Source organism: Molothrus aeneus, chromosome 17 (assembly GCF_037042795.1).
Source record: "Molothrus aeneus isolate 106 chromosome 17, BPBGC_Maene_1.0, whole genome shotgun sequence".
Lineage (NCBI taxonomy): Eukaryota > Metazoa > Chordata > Aves > Passeriformes > Icteridae > Molothrus > Molothrus aeneus.
Genome location: NC_089662.1, coordinates 11,708,780 through 11,732,313, shown reverse-complemented (window position 1 = coordinate 11,732,313; position 23,534 = coordinate 11,708,780). Strand labels below are relative to the sequence as shown.

The window sequence follows — 23,534 nt, the reverse complement described above, 5'->3', positions numbered from 1 at the left end:
GACACCCCCACTTTCTATGAGTCCAGCACCCAAACCTATCCAGGAGAATTCCTTTGGCTGCTGCTTTCTTCTCTTTTCATTTTTTTTTTTCATGCCACAATTACTGTCCCTACACCGGTGCTTAAACAGCCATTTCTGGGCCCACATGGTGAACCAGACAAGTAAAAGGAAAAAAAAAATCTTTCTAAATATGCTGTATCACGTTAGAACTAAAAAATGATGAATATTTTAGAGGAAACCTTTGAAAATCATCTGGTTCAATATCAGAGCTATCTTCAAAGCTAAAGAAAATTTCAAGTTGTGGTCAGGTTGCTCAGGACCTTGCCCTGTTAAATGTTGAAAATTTCCACAGCTCCTCTCAGGCTCTAAGTGCTGTGACTGACCATGCTCACCTGGAAGAATTTTCCCTGCTGCAGCCTGTCTGTCACTGGTCACTGATGGGCCCCCAAGAGCCAGCCCAGCCCACTGCCTGCATGGCCAGGCATGAGGCCACTGGACACTCCCTGCAGCCTCTGCCCCAGGCTGGACAAACCCGGAGCTCTCAGGCTCTGCCTCAGGGCTCTGAGCAGGACCTGGCACTCTGTATGAGTTCAGAATTATCTTTCTCAAGCTTGGCTCCCTCTCAAGCCCCAAAACACGATCTCACAAGTGGATACAGGTTACAACCACCTTCTTGGCCCCTTGGCAGCTTTCTCTGGGCAGAGAGCATTTGGCTCCATTGATAGAAAGGAAGGAGCAGCAAAATTCACAAGAGTAGGGATGCCCAGAACATAAGTTTCCACTGAGACTTAATTCAAAACTTAGTGAAAAAACCATAATCTTTCCTGGCTTTACCCATTGTTCACTGAGATCCTCAGTAGGGCCAAATCCTTCATGCCTGGGGCTTATCTGTATGAACACCTTTAACTCAGAACAAGGTGCATCAAAGCAATAAAAGAACTTTATAAGTGCTTTGATCAAAATGTGCCAAAATGAACCATCAGTCTTCTCTTAACCACAAATCCTACTTCCCCAAAAGGGGGTGGATTTTTCCCTAGGGATATGAAAGGGAAGAAGGGATAGAATGGATTTCTGCAGTTCTTTTTGTTGCTGCCATCTCATAAGGTGGGAAATAACTGGGCACGTTGGCATAACTACAGTGCAGAGGCTGGGATGGTGCCTGGCCACAAACTGAACCTGGGACACACAGCTCTACACTGGCACCAGAGCAGCAGCAAGAGCATTGATAGGCTTGAGGAACAGTATTGCTTGAAACATGTGTGAAATAATCCCTCCTTTTCAGCTGTACCCTGTCTAAAAAGAATCCTCAGCAAATAAAGAAAGAGCCCAGAAGAACAATAAAGATGGTGAAACATCATGCAAATATGCTTGTGAGAGCAGAGTCAAAATATGAAGGTTTTCTGCCCATGGCTTTCCCCATTTTTCCATTCCTTATGCAGAATTTTTTAGATTTATTGTGCAATACTCCCATGCTAGTCTGCTCTTTCAATCAAATAAAAATTAGACTGACCTTCAATTAATTTAAATTTAATTAATACTGCTCTCTCCCCTTTGCTGTGCTTGCATGAATATGTGCATACTTGCTTTAAAAAGGGATTGTCTACACAATTATTTCAAACACTTCTGCAGGCAGAGAAGAGCTGGTTTAATGTAAAGAACAGACAATGGGGGAGGACACACAAGGCAACAGTTGTCAGCTGTGTTTAAAGTGCAAAAAGAAAGATAGTAATTGCTTTCTCTCTTGGCTACTTGAATAGCCTTGAATTACAGCAAATGTTACTCATGCCAAATATTGTTTCAAGGTTTTCTTCTGATGAACTTGATGTCCATATGAAAGTGAGCAAGGAAGATGAATCTTAGGAGGATGAAGACGACAGAATCCCAACGATGCTGTGAGAAATACTCTTTCTGGTACAGCTTCACTCTGCATTCTGCTCCTTCTGGGTCTAAAAACAGAATGTGGCCACCATATGTCAGAATGGTTCTCACACCCACAAGTTTACAAACAGCTTTTGAGTCACAGGATTTCTCACACGGATTAGGGAATGTGAAGATACCCATGTTGTTGTACGAAGCCTTTCCATTCATAAATGGAAAAGGAACAAAGGTTTCAGACTTTGGCTAATCACAATAGGCTTGTTAATCATGGAGCAGCCTAAATGAGGAGCATTTACAACACCAGAACTTTAGAGACATCTCAGTAGTCTTCTACAAGAAGTCAGATGGTTTAGGAATGAGCCAGTCAGTGCTAAATCTACCTGTTGTAGAAGATTTGATGGGAAACTGAAGAACTAATTAGAATTGCTGTGATTAAAAGGGTCTTTGTTTGCACTCCTGGCTCACATCAGCTGCAGGGTGACTCGTGCGACAGTGGGGGACCAAACACAAGTCCTGATGGGACACCTGGAATAATGGGGCAGTGTTTGCTGTGCATCTTAAGGATGTGTTTGCAGAACACATTTCAGAATTAGTTTGTTCAAACAAAAATCCTTTCCCTTCCTGCAACACCAAGATGTGTCTAAATTTTAAATATTTCTGTGAACTTCATGGAAAGCTGCTGTTCTCAGCAAAACCCAGTATAGCACAGGTAAACCCCATAAGCCCATTATTTCCTTGGCAAACAATTCAAAGAGAAGATAGGACTTATTTCTTTGTGTCAAGTCAGACTGTTTCACGTTTCATCTTGAAAAGAGATGGAAAAACTGATAAATGCAATCTGCTGAAGGAGATATTTGTGAATTTATTCTTCTCTAAAGCCACTGGGAGGTTGGCTTTAGAGGTTGGAGGTTAATTTCAGAAGCATCATCATTTACTTTTCAGGAAAAAAGAAGATCATAAAGTGATGAGCACTTAACAGGTTCTTTAAAGCAAAACTTCTGTATTTAACAAAATACAGTTCTGGTATTTTGTTCTTATACCATGCAGCCTTTTTTTAAATTAGGAGGAATCATCAAATATATTAACTCACTTCAGCATTCACATAAATTTTCAAAAGCATAATAAAGGGCACTTATGAACAGCTCTGTTAACATGTTTGCTGCAAAGCAAAGAACCACTTAAAAATAAATGCAACTTTAAAAAATGGGTAATGGAAGGAACAGTGTTCATAACAAGCTTCAAAGTAAACAGAAATTATTAATGAGGCTGTAAATTATCAAGAGAATTTCAGAACCAATCAACAGGTCACATTGTCTCTTCATTCCTAAATATTGGAAGACATTAATTGAAAAATTGTACCACAGAAAGATAAACCTCACACAATTTCAAATAAACTAGCAATGTGGAGTATTGATTTTTTACTAGCACATTACCTCTCCCTTTTAAAATTGTTTTAAACATACAAATGTACTAGCATCTTGAATAAAGAAGTACCTTCCTGATATCGGCATAAAATAAATTAAATTGGAGGGCATAGGAAGGCCTTAGAGCCTTCCTACATATCTCCCCTCAGGAAGTTTCCAAGAATGATAGGCAAAGAAAGGCTTCTTGAGGAAACAAAGAAATTCGAGATACTTAAAGCATGGTGATAACAACAAAAGAGGAGTCGAGTCTTTCAGTATTTCACCCCCAATCAGGAGAGTTGAAGGAGTGATTTAACTTTGTTCAAAACACCTGACATAGCCCAGGACTGCAAATTTACACAGGGACAACCCTGACACCAGAAAGGTGGACATGGAGACACATCAGGCTGATGGTGCTTTTAAATATTGCTTTCTCTGAAGTGTTTAATTTTCAATATGTTGTTTTAAAAACCAAGATGTGGCCTCTGAGGCTGCAGGTGTTGACCTGACCTGTGGCTGGGGATGGCAGTGAGCAGAGGTTTAGTGCCTGAGGGCTCGGATGGGAATGAGCAGGCTGGGAACGCTGCACCTCGGAAAGGGAGGGCTGGAGGCCTAAATGGGGCACCCCAAAGAACTCCAGCAGCAGGGTCAGGAGGCAATTTGTATAGGAATTGCCACACTGCTGACCAGTGTTGGTCAGGGGGTAGAGTGGAATCCCCACTAGTCTGGCAATTCAAATCCCTCGAGCAGAACAAACATTTGGAGCTGCTCTTCCAGCAGAGCCTGCCCTGCACAGCCTGTCTGCAGGGGCCACGAAATGCAGTTTTATGGAAAATCAAATAAATAAGACTTTCCACACTTGTATTGGCATTGTATCAATTCCAAGCCATCATTCTCAGGGGAATCTCTCAACAGGAGAATCCCTTTGCTCTTGTCAGAATGTTCTTTCCAGGCCTTGCTTGCCACTGAACTCCAAAAGGTTGATGAGGTTACAAGCTACTGATGCACCTCCCACCCTTATATCTTACCAATTCTTACCATAAAATGGATTTAAATATATATAAAATGGTAAATGCAGCTGCCAACACTTAGTTAATAGTTTTAACTTTGGAAATAAACCAAGACCATCTGTGTTTATTAACAATACCTGCCCCTCCTAAAACCAGAAGACAAAGCCTAACTGAGAACTTAGAAGGGCATTAATTAAAAAAGCAATAAGCACGAACACTTACAGAAGATTAGCTGTAATGTAGTGTAATGATGGAAAAGTACCAATTTACATAACAATTTTACAAGACTCTTGAATTTTTTTTTTGGCTATTTTTCCAATGCCTGACAAGGTCTTGCTCTTTCATACTTAGAATCTGATTTCAGATTATTTTACTGACAATCACTAACAAACACAGGCACTGGGAAAAGTGCTCATGTGTTGATGAATGCAAAATGGAATATATTTTCCAATAGTTGGTTCTGAAATATTTTGACTGGCTTTGAATAATTTTGCAGGAACAGACACAGAAAATTCCCTCCAGAAGATCATATCCAAGCCCTCTCTGGGCATGGCAGTGCTCAGTCACCTGCACAAGACAGAAATTCTAACTCATGTTCAGGTGGAACTTCCTGGGCATCACTTTCTGCCCGTTGCCTCTTGTCTTATTCCTTGGCACCACAGAGAACAAAACTGAGTTAACTTTGTCAGGATGTTTTTCATTAGTGTATCACTAGAGGCACCAAATGACTAATTTTACAGACTTCATTGAGACTCCTTGAGTTATTCAGTGAAAGGAAGGCTCTCAGAATCGACTGCAAGCATTTCACTCTGCCGAGTCAAAGTCCCTTCTATTTCGCTGGGCTTCAGATCAGAATTGGAAAACTCACAGTTCAATAACCACGATTACTGAGTTTGCCAAGCAATTTTCACCCAGATCCAAAAACATTTTCCTCTTGGGATATCCATCTATATTAGCAGATCTTAGTCAATGCTTTTAATTTAATTCCAGAAATTTTCTGTATTTTTTTTTCCTCTTCTGCACTAAGACATCCATTTAATCCAAATGTAGTCCAAGCAAGTATCTATCCTTACAGATAGACTGATCCATATGATGGGGTTTTCCAAAGTAGCTGATAAAGCTTGGGAGCACACATTCTTTGTGCTGTTAAGCAGCTGGAAGCTTTGAAAAGTCCCTCCCCTGAAGCCATGTTCCTACAACATTAACATCATAAATAAGGCAGTGCCTGATTCCCCAGCACTGCTTCTGAAGTAGCCTTAAAAACCTGCTGTGCAACAAAAGCAGCTGCAGTTAGATTCTTCCCTTCTAAAGTTTACAATATCTGTTCACTCAATAAACACGGCTTATATCAAGAAGCGTGGACATACATTGTCAACATAACTACTGCTGGTTTGAGTGCAAGAGTGTCAAACCAGCATTCAAAGGCAATTTAAAATGTCATTTAGTCATAATATTAAAAAAGCTTCAAATGGAACAACTTTTTAAAGACATTGCTAAGGATTTCAGAAAGCTAAAATGTGAACAAAATTCAAATTGTGGATTTGGGAAGAACATGCTCTTGGTGCTGGAAATGTCAAATTCCTTGCCCTAATAAGAAAAAAAAAAACAAAAGGAAATACAACCCCTCATGAGAAAATGTTACAGAATATCAGCAAGTACAGCCAATAGTAGCAGCCACAGCCCAAGCGGACCCTACCAAGGCATGTCTGTACTGAATCCAGCACCTCTGAGTCCCTGTGTGAGGAACAGGAAGCACTGATTCAAGACCCAGACTAATCTGTTCTATAATGTCTAAATATATTTATTTAAACCATGTCTGAGCCATTCACGGTGCATTATAAAAATGCTCCTTCAGAATGTAATTAAAGCCCAGCCATGTCAGTAACACGAGTCCATGATGTGCAACGTGCACCTGGTTTTTCAGTTTTCGCCAAAGGAAAAAGAGCAAATGGATGAGCTGAAATTGCACAGCGGGATTAACTGAAAAATGAACAATAATGAAATAAAAGTTTCAAACTCGCTGCCACCGGCCAAAGTAGCTTCCAAACCCATAGTAGTCTTATAATAGTTTATTATTCCAATTCACAGAACAAATATCTACAAAGAATTCTCCCACACACAGAACTTATGCCTTATGGGGAAGGTTTTCTCATGACTGGTCCAATTCAAACCAAATGACAAAGCAGGAAATTAGGGTCAGAAAATTATAATAGAACAAGAAAAGAGAATGCTGTCCTGTAAACTCCATCTCAATTAAGTTATTTTTACAGATGGGACCTAAACAAACACTCAAGGAGTTTATCAGTGAACTTACTGGGAGATCAAAACCAAAAAGTCCTTTTATGAGGCTGCCACATTTAAACAGAACTTCCATCCTTATGGAGATCCTGAGTCATGCTGCTCTTGGAACCTGCTCTGTAACTGCTTTCAGAATCCTAATTTTGCCAAAAGTTTGGGACCTGCTTCTCTGAGAGACCTGCTGTTCCCACTGCTACAAGAAAATAATTTGGTTGGCTAACTGCAGAATTTTTAGTTTTTTAATCCCGATACTTTTGGCTGTGTCTGCAGCTGCCTCCTTCTCTGTGGCTACTGAAGGTAACGTTACCCACTGCAGCTGAGCAGCAGTGCAGGGAAGGAGGCTCTGGCTGACAGCATAGTGGGGCCTTTTGTTCAAAAGTTATTTATTTTGTGGAGAAACCAGGGCTCTGTCCCATAACCTTCATGTGGTGGGATATTGTGGAGGCTTATGTTAGAGTACAGATAATCTCTTCCACTTCAGACAAACAAAAAAGAGTATAAAAACAAAAAGAAACATTAAACGGGAATATTAAAAGTTTGGAATACATTACAGTCACTTTCAAAGACTACACACAACCTCAAGGCAAAATTTGTTACGTAATGAAATCCAGTGACTTATTTGCATTTAAACAAAATAGGTTTGGTTTATGCTGTGGGAATATTTAAGAATGATGTACTCAATGCAGGCTAACATTTGGCATATGGATTCAAGGAAAAACAACTGGCCAGAGAAATCTGATTAAAGCTGTGAAAATTCAGAATCAGTGCTAGAGAATTCAACGAGTTTTTTAATCTCTCTGAGATGCCTTGGGGAGACTCCCCTCACCTCAACCAAAACCAATGTCTATCCAACACTCATCAGAATTTTCCACAACATCTGGACCGTGACCCAAAAATTGCACAATCCACAAAATTATTTTCCTTTGAGAATATGAAATGAGTGCCTCACCCAAAAAAAAATCCTTCAACAGATTTTAGTGGTAGAGAGGAAGGGGAAATTAGTTGGTGTCTATTGTGTTATCTTCAATCAATTTTTTTTGAAAATCTGAAAATCTGTGCTTCAATCTTTTGTGAGGATAGTAATTATAAATATTTAAAAAGTCAGCTATCATTCCAACCAAGTCTTAACAATTTCTTCTCCATTCTTGGGTCTCATATCTGGCAAATGTATCTTTTTTTTTTTTTTTTTTTTTTTTTGTGGTGAGGCAAGTCTGGAAAAGGACCTTCTTGCAAGTTTAATATCTTTAATACAGCCTTCTTTTGTCCAAGCTTGTAAATTATATTATCTTTTCTCATAAATTCTCTTCCTAATATTTCCTCACCTTCTTCTTTAAAAAGTCCTAAGAAAAATTCTTCATGACTAATGAAATATTCACATTTATTAGCCTGGTTTCTTTTTATTTTTTCCCCCCATTCTGCTCAGATAATGAGGTTTCTGACATCTGAATAAAATATTTTCTTTGTAGGTAAATGCTCTAAATTATGACAGTGCTGGGAATATTCCTGCTGTTTTACCTTTGGCAATCCATACCTGCAAGAAATCTTCCCAGAGAGGATGGGGTTTGCAGCACACAAACAGTAGCTGGGGGCAGGGGCTTCTGCAAGTTGCCCTACAAAGCTTGTTGCTCTGGGAAATGTGTTTCCAGAGCATTCTGATATTTATTTTTAAATCCTCTTCCCTTCATTTTAATAACAAACCCTCTTGTTTGCTTTCTTCAGGCCCAAGTCTTTCCTCTAATATCATTCTTCTCACTTGGATAGATTTCTACAGTGAATGGATGTGGCCACGTCACCAAGTCTGGATGAGCAGCTTCTATGGCAAATAAAAGCTGCCAGTTGGGAGTGATTTCACACCCTCCTCTTGAGCATTGTATTGGTCTGAACAGACCCCCCATGTCTGCAACCCAGGCCAAAGGTACCATGCGTGTGCAGTGCTTTTAGCACACAAAATTCATTAGTCATTAAAGGAGTTCCCACTTTCTGAATACCTGGTTGCCAGGTAAGCAGCCAGTTGTTTTTTTCCCATATTTTTATGATGTTACATGAAGTTTCTGCAATAAGTGTGTCCCCTCTGGGTGTCCTCACTGGATGCATGCCTTCCTAATTCTGTCCTTTTGTAAAACCCAGGAATTCCCAGGCTGGGTCCTTGCTCTGGCTGATGGGTCATGACACCTCTCTGAAACGTAGGCTGGGGGCCAGGCCCTGTTTGCTTACTGAGTTTTGTAACTTTTGCAATTCTTCAGAGTCAGCTCATCCCTCCAGGCAGTTCAAACATGTTAAACTCTGCCTGCCACCCAGCAATTACCTCCAGAGCCTCAGAACAGCTCCAGCTGCTCTGTGGCTGTGGGAAGAACTCCAAAGAGAGTCACCAGTGTCTCCTGAAAACGACCTGCTGGCCAAGAAGGGGCACTGAGGCAAAAGTCAAGTGTGACTGAAAATAGAAATTGAATTGAGAATTTGAAATATTTCAGTGGCTGATTGTTCTCCTTGTGGAAATTTATACTCTTCTTTCCAGCTGAAATCTCCCCAGAAGTCACTTGTACCCATTACCCTCATCTTCTCCATATGACTACTAGTAAAAAGGGGGTCCTAGTAAAAATCTTGTTTTTAGCCTGGACCATGATAAGGTTTCCCATCAGCCTTTTTACAACCCCAGTTCTCTTGGCCTTTCCTCGTAGAGGTTCCCCAGCCCTTGGATCATTGTGGCCACAGCTGCCACATGATTAAGGAACTGCCCAAACTCAATTAAATCAATGGGTGACTCTACAAGAGTTTAGACCAGGACTTACATCTCAGCTCAGCACTGCTTTTTAAAGTGTGAGTTTTAAAGTGTGAATTTAACTTTTACCGAGATAACTTTGCCATCAAAGGTGACCTGACCTCAAACAACTTGGCAGCTCTCAGGACCTGAGCGATCAGAACACACGGGGCACGTCCGCAGGCCCAGTAAAAGAAAAATCCCCCTCAGGGCAAGGTGGAAATCTGTCAGTACTGGAAGGGCAAAAAATTAAAAAAAAAAAAAATTTAAAAATCTACTTATTAGGGACGCAAGGGGTTTAACCCATCCTGGGATCCCAAACCATTCCCGCGCCACTCCTGAGGGCTAAGGCGACCCCACAGCGCCACCTGGCGGCGCGGGGCGGGGCCGCCCCTGAGGGACCCGAACCGCGGCCGGAGCCCGGGAAGAGGGACGGTCCCGGAGCCCGGAAAGAGGGACGGTCCCGGAGCCCGGGGAGAGGGACGGTCCCGGAGCCCGGGGAGAGGGACGGTCCCGGAGCCCGGGGAGAGGGACGGTCCCGGAGCCCGCGAGAGGGACACCGGCCCTTCCATTGGATGGCTGTCCTGAATAAAGGAAACCCGGCTTTCGATGCACATGCGAGCATGCAATTCCCCCACAGGCCTCCTGGAGCTGGGTGGTCGAGTCAGGGGCTGCTTCTGGGCACAAACTCTGCTGGTGGGAACCAGGAGATCAGGGATTGCTCCCTTTCCATTGTGCAGCAACATGAGGAAGGACACTTGTTGTATGTGTTACAAAATCTCCATGAAGAAGACAAAAATTCTCCGAACCACAATGTTTGAGGTTCCATTTCCTCCCCTAGAATGACTGCACAGAAACCAGACATTCTGCAGCCCAGCGAAGCCACAAAGACTGTTTAGAACAGCTCTGGTTACCAAAACTACTCTTGCATCTTCATTTTTACCAGATTTCCACTAGAACCTCTTCAATGTGCCCATAGAGTTATTTCGCTCAGCCTGTTCCCTCACATGACACAGTAACTTTGATTCAGACTAAGACCCATGATTCAATGGTTCACTGTCAATGCCTTCAATGCAATTAATTCAGCTGTAAGATCTTAAATGGATTGACAAAAATATCTCCATCAATGTTCTATTTTCAGTGGGCAAAATGCTACAGAGCCCACCTGCATTGGTTATAAATATCTGACTCGATATTTAGTTTGGTGTGTGACAAATGACAAAAATTGGAAGACTTAAAGATAGCTTCCATTCCACAAATCAGCATTTCCACTAGGAGATCTTTAAAGAAAAGCTTTGTAATGATTAATGCCTATGTGATAAAGGTGTCAGTCTCATCCATCTGTGGAACAAACTTAGCATGCACCTGGAAGAGATACAGGTCACATCTTAAGTGTTAGGAAATTATCTGGATGCACTTTTTCCCCTGCACGCAGCATTTTAAAATTTAAAAGCCCTTTTTTTCCAAATTTGTTATGTTTTCTTAGAATTCTAGAACTTTTTTTCACTCAATGAAAAACACTCCAAATTCTCTATATCACCTGCAATAAAGTATTCTGGGCTACTGCATAGTTTAGGATCATTTAAAAATAAACTACTCCAAATGCCACAGATTAATAGCACAAACAATAGGCACTACTTGGTCTGCAGGACAAGAACTGACCAAACTTCTCACAATTCCTTCATAGCAAAGATTAAAAATCAAATCAAACAATAAACCCCCCAAAATTCCCTACAAAATCTCCAACACAGAACTGCTCAAACATTACTGACCAAACCCTATGGGAGGGAAAAACAAAAAAAATCTGTTATAATGCTCCTGGGGCTTTTTTTGTCCTCTAATTAGAGCTTCAATCAGAAACAAGCATTTTATACTAGACTGGATGAACAAAGCACCGAGTAAAGTGACTATAGAAATAATTATTTAATGTCATGACTATACAAATCATAATTTAATTTTATGAAATTGTTTAAATGAAGCTTGGACCTTGGTTTTTGAAATATCTTGAGGAAAAAAATACTTTGCACAATTAAGTATGCAAAGTCAGAGTTTGAAAAATGTGGAAAACATCAGAACATGTTTTCTGATCACTGGCACAAAACAAAAAAATTACATAAAATTTGCAATAATATAGTAGGATGGGAAGAGGGCAGAGCACTTCTTGTGCCTCAGAAAATACATTTTATCTCCATCCTCTGTGAAATTTCATACAGAATGTGAAGAGGCAATTTTGCAAAAAGGAAAGCTATGCTTAAAAATTCGCAATGTTTTTTCTCCATGCTGATTTTGTTTCTGTTGATGAAAATATTTCAAAGTTGACTTACTGCTTTTGAGTAGCTAGAGTAAAACACGTTATAAATATTATATATTTCATACTTACAAAATGTAACTGTTATTCTGCTTTTTTCCTAGACTTGACTATTAGCTGCCTGGTTTTGCTATCAATCTTGTATTTTTGCGTGTGTAATAACTCCATGAACAAAGATTCTTTCAGGCTTACTGCAGATGCAACTGGTTACAATTTTAGATCCTTATCTTTTGTCCAAAAGAGCTTTATCACACAGTCTCATCTATATTTAAAAATCTGAAATATATCAGCCACCTTCCTAACCCCATATGAACACTCCTTGCCAGATTGTGTGTTGCTTTTGAGAATACAATGTCAGAACTTTTCATTTCTTCAGAACTGGCTCCAAGGCAGAAGCTAAGAAGGTTTTTTTTTTTTTCTATTCTTGAGTCTCTTGCTTCAAGGGTCACAAAGCAATCAGATAGCAAAGTATAATTACCAGATGAGAAAAAATAAACAACAAATAATTTCATTATGACTGGATTCATACCATTGACTTCAGAGAGATTACTCATGAGCACAAGTAAATGTAAATAAGATTACAGAGCCAGATTGGAAACATGCAGTTTTCTGACTGGGCTGTAATCTTGGCATAGTAAAATTCTGATACAAAATGACAAATTTACCATGTAGTCCAACACAAACCCCAAACCACTGCAGCTCAGCAGCTCTGTGCAGTGCAAGGCTGCTTGCTCTCTTCTTCCCTGAGAAGAAAACCTCCTTCAAGTCACATTTTCATTACTGCAGCTGGGGAGAATGGACAGGGCAAAGGGAGATTTCTGAGCCTCCTGAAACTAAGCTGATGCAAAATGAATGGGAAACAGAAAATAATAAAATTGGACAAAAATATAATGTAAATACATTTCTATTTTGGAGCTCCAGGCCCCTTTTCTGAAATCTCAGCTCTCCCTCAACCCATGATTTTATTTCCAAACTTTAAAAAGCAGCAGAACACCTTGCTTGACACTGAGAACTTTTCAGCTCTGCAAGTAAATGTCAGTATAAGATTTTCTTCAGATTGTGAAAAGAAGGGAGAAAGAGCAGAACCCCACCCTATAACAAATAACTCCCTCAGTCATTACCTTGATTACCAAGGTCTGGATTAATTTGGGAACATAGTGGAGCAAGAAGAACTTTGCGTATTCTCAGTTAAGCCTGAGAGCAACTGAATGCCAATAACAACAGCTCGTGATAGACCTCTGGCTTTGTCTGGCTTTTCCTCTGTCTGTGTTACAGACTGTAATTGCTGACTTTTTCACAGTAAGGCCACCACCGATCCTTATTTTTGAGCATTCCTGGAACTGTGTATCAACACACTGAGGACTTCTGCAGTGTTACAGACAAGAATATTTGCAAATGAATTTACATTTGTTCACAGTTCTTAAGCCAAAAACGTATATCTAATCAAGCACTTGATAGTCTATTTCTATTTTCTCCTTCTCTGAATACAACTCTCCATTCTCTGTATGTGGAGTATAAAAATCATTACTAGAAACATTTTTAATAGGAAACCCAATAGTCTTGCATAACTGTGAGGTCCTTCCTAATTCTTTACCATTTTACCATTAACATGCTGAAGTTGTGTAGAACATTTAAAAACATTTGATTTTAGATGACGGCATAATATGTAAGATTGGAATAAGATAACTGTGTAGTTTACTAAAATTATGAAAAAAAATTAAATTCTTGAGAATTCTTATGAAAGAATTTCTCACTGGCTAATGAATAAACAAACTCATCTCTCCTCTTGGGCAGTGAGCCCACAGTGGTCAAGTCTCCCAAATAACTCAGTGCACTCATTTCAGCTATTCACATCTTTATGGTCTCAGAATGGAAGGCTCAACACTAAAGATGACAAATATATCAAAGATCATGAGGGCTTTGAACAAATGTGTACCAGGGTGCTTAAAATCGCATGCGAGCAGCCCCTTCTCTTCCTGGCCTTGCTTTGTCCAGTTATGAAATGCATTTTGTTCCACAAAGTCTGGAATTCTCCTCACTGATGGGCTCACCCCAAGGGTAAACATGTATAAAACAAATATAAATAAACTCAGTCCAAAACCAGCAAAAGATTTTTGCTGAGGACTGAACTTCTTACCAGAGAAAGAACTGCATTTTGGGAGTAAATGGAAAAATTAGAGGCGTTTTGTTTTGTAGGGGTTTGTGTTTGGTTCTTTTTTAAAAAGAATGAACCACATGGACAAAGGCTTTCAGCCACTTTTCAGCTCCTATAAATATTCTGCTAGCTTGTATTTAAAATCAATATATTTTCATAGTTCTTACATTAGGATCCAAGTTGCTTCAGAGGCTCTGGTTTATGTTAATTTCTAAATAGATGAAGGCTGGATGCATTTAACACTTAGCAATTTTATCTAGTTAGCATCAACTACATTACAATACTATTCAGAACTCCATATTTTGTAATCATTATTCTCCTGCTGGAGAACACTGGGAAGGTTATTTCACAATTATTCCAGCCAAAATGAGAATGCTGAAATGACAACACGACAAAACACTTTGAGACCTATGTAGGACATAACTTCTAATTGGTGGGTCCTTTTATTTATTAAGGATGGATTGAAGTTACATTAGCTGTACATCAGACTGAAAAGCTATTTATCACCTAAAAGAGAATTATTCTTAAAGCCCTCGTTTCTTGTGTGTATTCTTTGAAGAGATCCACTTACTGTTTAAATGTCAAATGACTTTTAAAATACTTGATTCACAGAGCCTGGATTCCATCTGTTAATAAACAGATTGGAGTTTCAGTTGTAAAAGCAAATATTAATATCCTATTAGCTTTAATTTTCCTGTTATTTCTGGTGCTTTAATATTCTTAAAACAACACGTAAAATGAAGAAAACTAAACATACACTAAATTTCATGGCCTTTGCACTAAAACCCCACATCCATTAGAAACAGTCTCTTTGCCTGTGTTTGAGAAAAACCATAACTCTAAAGATGATTTTGATTAATCAGAGACTTGAAAGTAAAACAACTGTCTCAGTGCTTGCACATTTTCTTGGCACAGCCCATAACACCAGAGCTGAAATCCACAGGCTGAGCAGGGAAGGGACAAAGTCATTGTGCACAAACTCTGGTTTTGCTGCTCCACCACCAGTGGCATCCCATGCTCGATGAATATTTGGCCCCAGTTATGGGGAATATCTTTTTCCAGCAGCAGCTGCTGACCTGCACCCCTCAACACTGATTTCACTGAGCTGCAAGTGCTGAGAAGAGACTGAGAGGGGATTTCAGAACTGCAGGAGCTGCTCAAGGACAGGTTGGGCGCTGAATGGCTGAGCAGCAGCTCTACAGAGCAGTTTTGGTCCCAGTGGAACTGGAGGCAGCAGGGAGCTCTTGCACAGGGGCAAAGGACAACTGCACCAGGACCCAGAGCAGCAGCTCCAGCAAACCACTGCTCCCCTCATGGCACACTTGAGGCTCCTCTGGTTCTGGAATAGCATCTCCAGGCTTGGAACACCCACAAGGATCCTGAACCCAGCCAGGGCAGCAGAGGCCACCACACAGTGATGGGACTGGAGCACACCAAGGCCATGAAGTGGCTTCAGGCAGCCTGGGACAAGGGAGGCTGAGGAACCACTGGCATCTTTCCCTGCCTGAAGTGGGATACGGAGAGGCTGGGGCTAAACACTTTTTTAATAGGTCCATGGGGAAAGGACAGGACAAAGATCACAGTAAGGGAGATTTTGGTTGGGCTTATGGAAAAAAAAAGGTTCAGAAGTACAACAATGAAGCACTGAAGCAAGTTGCTCGGGAGACTGGAATCCCCATCCTCAGAGATGTTTGAATCGTGACTGGACACGGTCCCGAGTAACCTGATTTAATTTACAAGAGAGCCCTGCTTTGAGCAGGAAAATCAAGGCCTGGATAGCCTCCACAAATCCCTTCCAGCCAAAATGTTTTTAGGGTTCTGTGATTTCTAAAGAGAGATTAGATTTAAATTAAAAAGATATATACAAGAGATCCTTGAAATGCAATCGTAACATTGCTGCTTTTACATTTCAGACAGCTAATGAGAGCCAATTAAAACACAGAGCCCTTCACTGTATGTGAACTTGGACTGACCAAGCATACTTCTTTATAGGTAAATAATCACCAAAATTCTTTCAAAACACAGTGTATTTCAAGAATAAGAAATTACAGGTGACCTCTTAACCTTTCCTTTACATAACTGATACTATTTTTTCAAAGCATTGGTTTATTGTCATTTTAGGCATGAAGGATGTTCTACATAGAACTGCAAGAAGTGGCAGCATTGTTTCAGCACAACAGATGCTTCCAGGATGGGCAAACACTGATGTTCTTGGCAACAGGCAAACAGTAATTTATAATCTGGGCATAGAGAGAAGAGTATATTCCATTTCTTATCACCAGGACAAGGGAGCTACTGCAGACACCAGGCACGCAGATTGTGTTGTGGATTCACTCTCCCTCTTTTATTTTGCACTAACAATGGAAAAATCGGATTGCAATTATTAGAAAATCTGCAGAACATTTATTTTCTTTTCCACGTGAGTTTTCAGGGCAAAGGGGCACAATGCATAAACAGAGAAAGGCACTACATGAGAGCAGAAGGCATCAGTGTTCTAGATTTCTTCATAATTAAAACTGACCTAAGTTCAGTCTCTGAGAGCAAATTTAGAGGATTTTTTTATTAACGTGCTAATGTGTCAGTGTTTTCCACACAAACTCCTAATTTGTCTAAAAGCCAGACTTGTTACTCATCAGTCCATTTACAATGTTTACATTCATCAGGTCAATGACTTGCTGAGACTGAGCCACACAAAGCTCATTAGTTCAACAGGTTTATTTTCATTACACTTTGGTTCCTAAACTGAAGTGTTTTCTCTGCATGAGGTAAGTAGCTGTGGTTAGGTAATCAGAACTTAAAGGGTTATTGCTGGTATGTAACACAGGAAATCAGTGAGATTTGGATGGTTACTGTGCCAAAAAACACTGCTAAAAGCACTGCTAATACAGATGTTTCTCCATTCTAGGACACCACAGTAACACGGTAATTTAGCACCATGGTGTAGCACATACATAATACTGAAAACTTTCCGTACCATTCATCATAACCAAAAGACTGAAACAAAACAAAAACTCCTATTAAAAAAAGGAAAATTAGTTCAATTTCACAGATAAACTTTTCCAGATAATTTTTCTGGATATATAAACATGGTTAAGTGTCCCATGCTTTGAGAGAGTCACTAAATATTAGTGTCAGTTTATTCCTGGGACTGCTTTCTTGCTGCCCAGATGGAAGCAAGGGAACAGCATAGAAAAGAACACTGAAATGCACTTCACAAAGCCACTGCCACCTCTCACTTCACAAAAGCCTCCAGGCAGGCTGAACAAACTGGGGAGATCCCACTGTGTGAGCAGAGAAGGGGATAAACACTCAACAGTAGAGAACACAGCAGGGAACGTCAGAGCTAAAAGATGGAGCACTGGGAAGGCAAAGGAAGATAGATCAAATTGTTAACTCAAAACAACCGTAACACTGATAACATTCTTCATCAGAAGGAACTCATTGCCAGCCACTGTTATAAAGTTTAAATATAAAAGAATGAAACAAACTTGAAGCTGCTTTTCAAAGAGTTACCCAATCCTGCTATTCATACACATCATAAACAACCTTTGATTTTTCTGGCCATCTTCAGCCAAATGAATAAAGAGCTAGAGAATTTTTTTTTAATATTAGTTTATAAAAGTTTGCAGAACTGATAAGAGGTGCTAGAAACCGGCCTGAAGGGGAACACTTCAGTATCTGCAGCTCAGTGAGAGGAAAAGCAGTGTGGAATGCAACAGAGTGGTGAGTGCCTATTGCCCAACTGTTGGTTTGGGAATTCGGAGGGAGCTGTGGATAGAGGGGGGATATTTTGTGGGTAAACAAAGAAAACAGGAGGGGTTTGGTCACTGAAGCAAAAAGCATTTGATAATGAGAGGCCAGAGACTGGGTAATGCCAAGAGTGCAGTTATGGGAATGGAGTGAAATGCTGCAGGACACTGGGCTGCAGCAACGCTGCTGTTCTGGGAGCAATTCACTGCTCGTGTTCACCCTCCATGACCTGAGCTGCAGACTGGGCAAATGCCACCAGAGCAAGGAAAATGAGCTCTGCAGCAGGAGGTCTAATGCACAGAACTGGAGATGTGATAGAGAAATGAAAGTCACTGACTGATAAGGCCTTCCAGATCTCAGAATGCAACTTTAGCAAAGAAATTCCGAGTTTTACAAAGCAAATTTATTACTGTGCATAGCCCATTAAATTAAACCTTCCCCTTTCCAATTTAGGTAAGATATTAATATTGTCTTGCTTTACATTATGCAGGTTTGTAATTTGTGGGTTCTTTTTCTTGTTTGTCTTGCTTTTTTAAACAGACACTAAGGCCAGGCCTAGGCATTGACAACAGAGATCCAAACAGTTCTGCATTTACCAGTAAACAAAAAAAAAAAAAACAAACCAACTTATGTGGATAGCCAATTTAGAGAATGAAACACCCAAGACTGAGAAGTAAGCAGAGTAATTGAAATGCTGTAATATCATTCATCACAAGGACATTAACCTTTCAACTGTGGCTAAAGCAATTCCAATTTCATTACTCCCTAGAGGATTCACCTTGGCAATACTCTGCAGCCCCTCCAGGCTTTTCTGTGTAGATGTAGGGGGTATTCTTTCATCTTTTCCTCAGTTCTACAGGAATGGCAATAGCCAACTAGCATTTTATGACTGAGTCACACCATTAAACCCAAGATAATGCTAGTAACATATTCCCCCTTGCATTATCATTTTGAATCCTATTTCTCATCTCTACCTTCTCTGATTCACTTCTATTGTTCATCTTTGTCTCTCCAGAAGAAAGTGAATTGCATTTTACCAGTGAGGAAAATGAGGTTTTTGGGAAATACTTGCATTGATGGTAATGAGAACACTGGATAGATAATCCTCCTTTTTGAACCTGGTTACTTATTTCATTTCTCAGTGCATATGGAAAAAAAAAATCACCTCACAAAAGAGATGTGAGAACACAGGATATTTGCCGCTTTTCACTTCTTTCTAAAAACAAGAATAAAATCTCTAGCAGGCAAAGCAATATTAAGATAGAATCAAGAAGAGTTCTTTTGCCATGAGTGATAGCAGCAGAAAACACAGAAACCTTTGATTTACAGGGAATGGATGAGTGGCCCCAGTCAGCCTGTGTGGTTGAAAGGTGTGTTGGGGGAAAAGACTCCAGATAATTTCAATCCACTGTGTCCAAACATGCTGCAGCTCATTTGGCACCAAGGTTGTTTAACTGCCTTCAGCAATTTGGGGTCCTAATTTGTGTTCATTATCAGATCCATCACACATCCATCTGATTTCCTAGTCTACATATTAGGAACAAGCTTTTCTAAATATTTTGTCAGCTTGTAATGCAACTGGCATGGGGACAGTTTGGCTTTTCATGTCTCCTGTCTTACATAGTCTTAAGAGGGAGGATAGACTGAACAGGTCAGTAGATGTTTGCATTTTTTTCCTAATAGCATTTCTGTACTGAACCATAATTAGTTTACTGTAAAATTATATTTTATCCAAAACAACTACCACAAACGAAGCTTGGACTATGGAAAGATTCCATTGCACATAAGGCCTTAATAAATACTGAATTATATATTATTGTACAGCATGAACCAAATATAAAGGCAGCAACCCAGCCCCAAGAATAAGAGCTAGGGAAAAAAACTCACAATATATTACACCTACATAATTCCATTTGTAGAGCAATTCACAAGCCCAAATATTGTTGTATTGTGATTTTTCCAGAAGTCATTGAATTAACAACCCCTAACTCAGCTGTGTGCAACAACATAAAAGAAAAGAGTTGCTCAATTTCACGATTTAAAGTTGGCCCTCCTGGATTTCTGTTTGATGGGACCTGAACCCAAAACCCCTCTCTGTTTGCATATTTAAGTCCTGTGACTGTGCCACAAAAATCAACTAAGCCAACATTACTTACCAAGATGTCATTTTCCCAAGAAAAACATGTAGTTACATAAGTATAGGATTTATGAGAAACTGATGCAAGGCAAAATGTTTATTTAAATATCACAGCATGAAGTCTCAGCCTGTCAGCTACACATGGAACAGGACTAATTCCATCCAAGGAACAGCTCATAGGCTTTTGTTGCCTTTCTAAAAAGAGCAGAGCTGCATATGATTGAGCAAATATTTTAAACAAGTCAAAAGCAGCAGCTGGAAAACAACATAATTAATAAAACAGGTAAGAGCACACACTGTTCTGGTGAAGTACCAGTAATCACACACCAGGTTCTGCCATAACAAAAGGCAAGTTCCACTGGGATATATTTAGCAATATTTTGCACTTGTCCTTACATTCTTACCGAATAAACAAGAAGCGCTTGAAGGCAGCAGTGGTTGTCTGGTGGCTTAAGGAAACCCCATCAACTTCAGACACACAATTAGCAGCCAGGAATGTTGAGTAAACTTGTAACTTCCACTATGAACAAAATTTCAATCAGCTGTATCATCCCTCTCTGAGACAGGACACCCACAAACCCACATTCAAGAAAAAAAATAAAACAACCTCACAAATTCAGCATGAGAAACACAGTTTCAAAAAAAAGATCTAAATATTTTAAACAACTTTCCCCCCTCCCAGAATAAAAGCAGATATAAACTGCTCTGGCTCCAAGTAACTGCACGTGCCAGTCCTAATTCTGGCAACAGCCTCAGCTGCTCCAGGAAAGATAAGGGCATTCCATAAAGTCCTCTTAAAGGTAGGGCAAGTGCTATCAGGGAGCACAAAACCCCAACATCCCCATCCTAAAGGTGCCAGGCCAAGTAAACTTATCAGGCTTGGAATGCCAGGCAGGGCACCAGCAGGGCCTTCACTCAGGATGGGTTATTCGCTCTCTCATTTCCATTTCAGAAGCAGGATCATGGAATAGTTACACTGCTCTGGCCAAGAAGCCACAAAAACTGAAAATCTACAATTTTAGCACCCTATGAGCCAACCAGGCAGGTTTCACTAATGATCTGTCAAAGTGAGCTGGAATTGGTACAACTTTTGCTTCACCTAGACAGAATTTTTCAAATAAAATCCCAGTCTTTGATTTAAACATTTCCAAGCTACTTACTCAGAATATCACAATCCTGCTGTATCACAAGTATCTTTGTTTCCAACTCTCCCACAGAAAGGTTTCTGCAGTGTCACATCAGCTCCCACTGAGCACTCAACTGGCCCAGGTATGTTCCAAAGAAACAGCACTGCTACATTCACACATTACAAATCCAAACCCAAATGTTACTTACAGGCAGGAAGTATTTTCTCCAGGTGTCACAAAGCAGATGATGGCACCTCCTCACAAATGGGAACAGAAACTCTGCAGAGGAATTTCCCAGTGGTCACCCTCAGCCCATTCTCTAATTTTGCCCACCTTGAGAGCTGTGCTCTGCTGGATATTTGCTGCCTCCCTCACCTGTGAGGCTTCACTTGCATTTTAGAGACAACACCTTCCACCTGGAACAGGAACCCTCCAAAACTCCCAGCTGCCTCGCTCTCCATATTCCAGTCTGTCCTAAGGCTCTCATCTTCTACTCTCCAAATCTAAACTCATCTCACAAGAGGAGATACCTGGCATAATATATAAATTCCCTTCCCAATTCAGAAGCAATCTTTTGGTTTACCAGCAGTCTCTTAATTTTTAGATTTTTTTTTTTTTGTTGCTTTGTTTTAAGGGTGTTTCTTTGCCTTTATTTTCCCATTCTCTAGCCAAATTAGTAAGACTTGATTTAAAAGGTCATTCTGGAAGACTGTGCCCAATAAAAACAAAATCAAGTAAGTCTTTAAAGAGTACATTTCAGTCCTTCATATCTAGGGGTGATGGTTGAGAAATTCTTAAGGTAAGTTCCTGATATCCAGTATAAATCTGAATCTTCAGGTGTTCATATATTACATTTGCCTGTCTCCTGAATCCAAAGTCCACAATCATGGCCCAGCATTCACATGTACTCACATCTTACAGATAAATGTTGCCAGTGATTTTAAGATCAGACAGATTCTGACAAACCCAGAGAGGACAAAACTTGGCTTTTAAATATTTTGAGTTGAATAACTGTTCTTGGATGCTCCCTAAAAGAAAGGAATGCATGTTATAAAACCAACATTCTCCCACAAGGGTCCATCCTGGTCCTCTGTAGCTCAGTGATGCAGCTGATTTTATCACCAGCTTATAAAACAGGAGGAAAAACCTCCCAAACCGAGGCTCAGGTATGTTACTCCCAGTTCATGTTTTTATCACCTTTATACAGGCTTGCTTGTCAGAGGGAGCAGTGATTAAAGCACAAGAAGCAGCATGCTGGGCACGCAGCCCTTTCTCAGCTCGTTAAGGTGCTGCTGACATTGGTCTTTTAGCCCCGTTGCCGCGGGCTCCCCCATGAGCCTCTCTCCCCATCTCTCCCAGCACTAACTGGTCACACCAGTAACAGCATGTTTGAACCACTCTGCTGAGGTTTAATTATTGCATTTGATGGCACCTGCATGATACAACTTCACACTGTTATGAAATATTAATTGCTTTCTGTACTGTAGCATGTAATAGATTCAAGAGTGAAAAATAACGCTGTTACAGCCTTTATAATTTTTTTAACCAAGGATTTTAGATTTTTTTCACCTTTATCACTAAACATGTCTAAAAGAGTCTGTGTTTCTCCTGAAAAACATGCATGTTACCCATAGCCCTCTTACCTCTCACTAAAAGGAAATTCCATTATTGCTTGAACAATATTTCTCTTTCACTGTCACCTTCTGCCACTCAAGGCAAAAGGACAGATCTCCTACTATTGTCTCACACAGAGAAAAATAATTTTTCTCTTATATAGGCAATAATTCCTTTACCCCACATGCTCTGTCCATTCTCTCCAGAATGATTGTTATCTTATGTCCTCCCTTGGAGAGCTGATAAATGAGAAATGATAAGAGACAGAGTTTTTGCTTTATGGAAGGGGACGTGCAATAATTTTGTTAAAAAAAAACCAAAATAGACAAGGAAGTCTATGGTCCTAGGAGGAGAATATATCCTTCAAATGATTTCAGACAGCAGCACTCCTGGCAAATATTTAAATCAGTATTGCAGGAGATTTATTGCATGAATACAACACGCATTTCAAGCCTAACTATTAAGTTCAGCTGTTTACACTTCCTAGATTACTTTAATTAGGGACAGCCAACATGTCCAGGCTCAGCTACAAAGAGGGAACCTTGCAGAACATGTAACATGCAAAGTGTTCCCTGAGGACATGGGGAAACCAGGATGAACTTCAGGCAGTGGCTCCAGCAGGGCCGGGATTTCAGGGCTCTGTTTGCAGCAGCTCAACCCTCACTTCTGTCTCATTCATGTAGAGGAGATCCAGCATCACACCAAATCATGGGAACCCTGATTGATTTGCTTCCTCTACAAACCAGAGGGAAGGAAATCCACCAAGTGGTGCATGCAATGTGCCCTGTTCCCCTGGCTCCCCTGTTTGGTGGGAGGAGTAGGAAAGCACAAATGGAGCCTCCTGGGTGAGTCTGCAGAAACCTGAACCTCAGTCATTCATGGAAATAATCTCAAAAAGTAATTAGACCAATCAATGAAAGTTACTGCAAATAAAGGCCTCTCCCACCCCTACCTAAAAGTAAGAAGAGAACATGATTTTGAAAAATTTAACTACAAATACTGTGAAAAAGAAGCATTTGTCAGCGCACTCATACATGTATGCATTTAAATAAGAAGACTATACAGCAATTGCCTCAAAATGAAGCAAGTTTAATGT

General features: G+C 40.2%; 1 long non-coding RNA gene across 1 annotated transcript in view; it reads right to left on the bottom strand.

The window, feature by feature from the left end:
* The window catches only part of LOC136564018 (uncharacterized), a 51,375-nt gene extending 31,204 nt beyond the window's left edge, over positions 1-20,171 (bottom strand). Inside the window, exon 1 of the long non-coding RNA XR_010784672.1 lies at positions 20,102-20,171. This is a non-coding gene — a long non-coding RNA (uncharacterized lncRNA). The remainder of the gene's footprint in view (positions 1-20,101) is intronic.
* Positions 20,172-23,534: the final 3,363 nt, after the last annotated feature.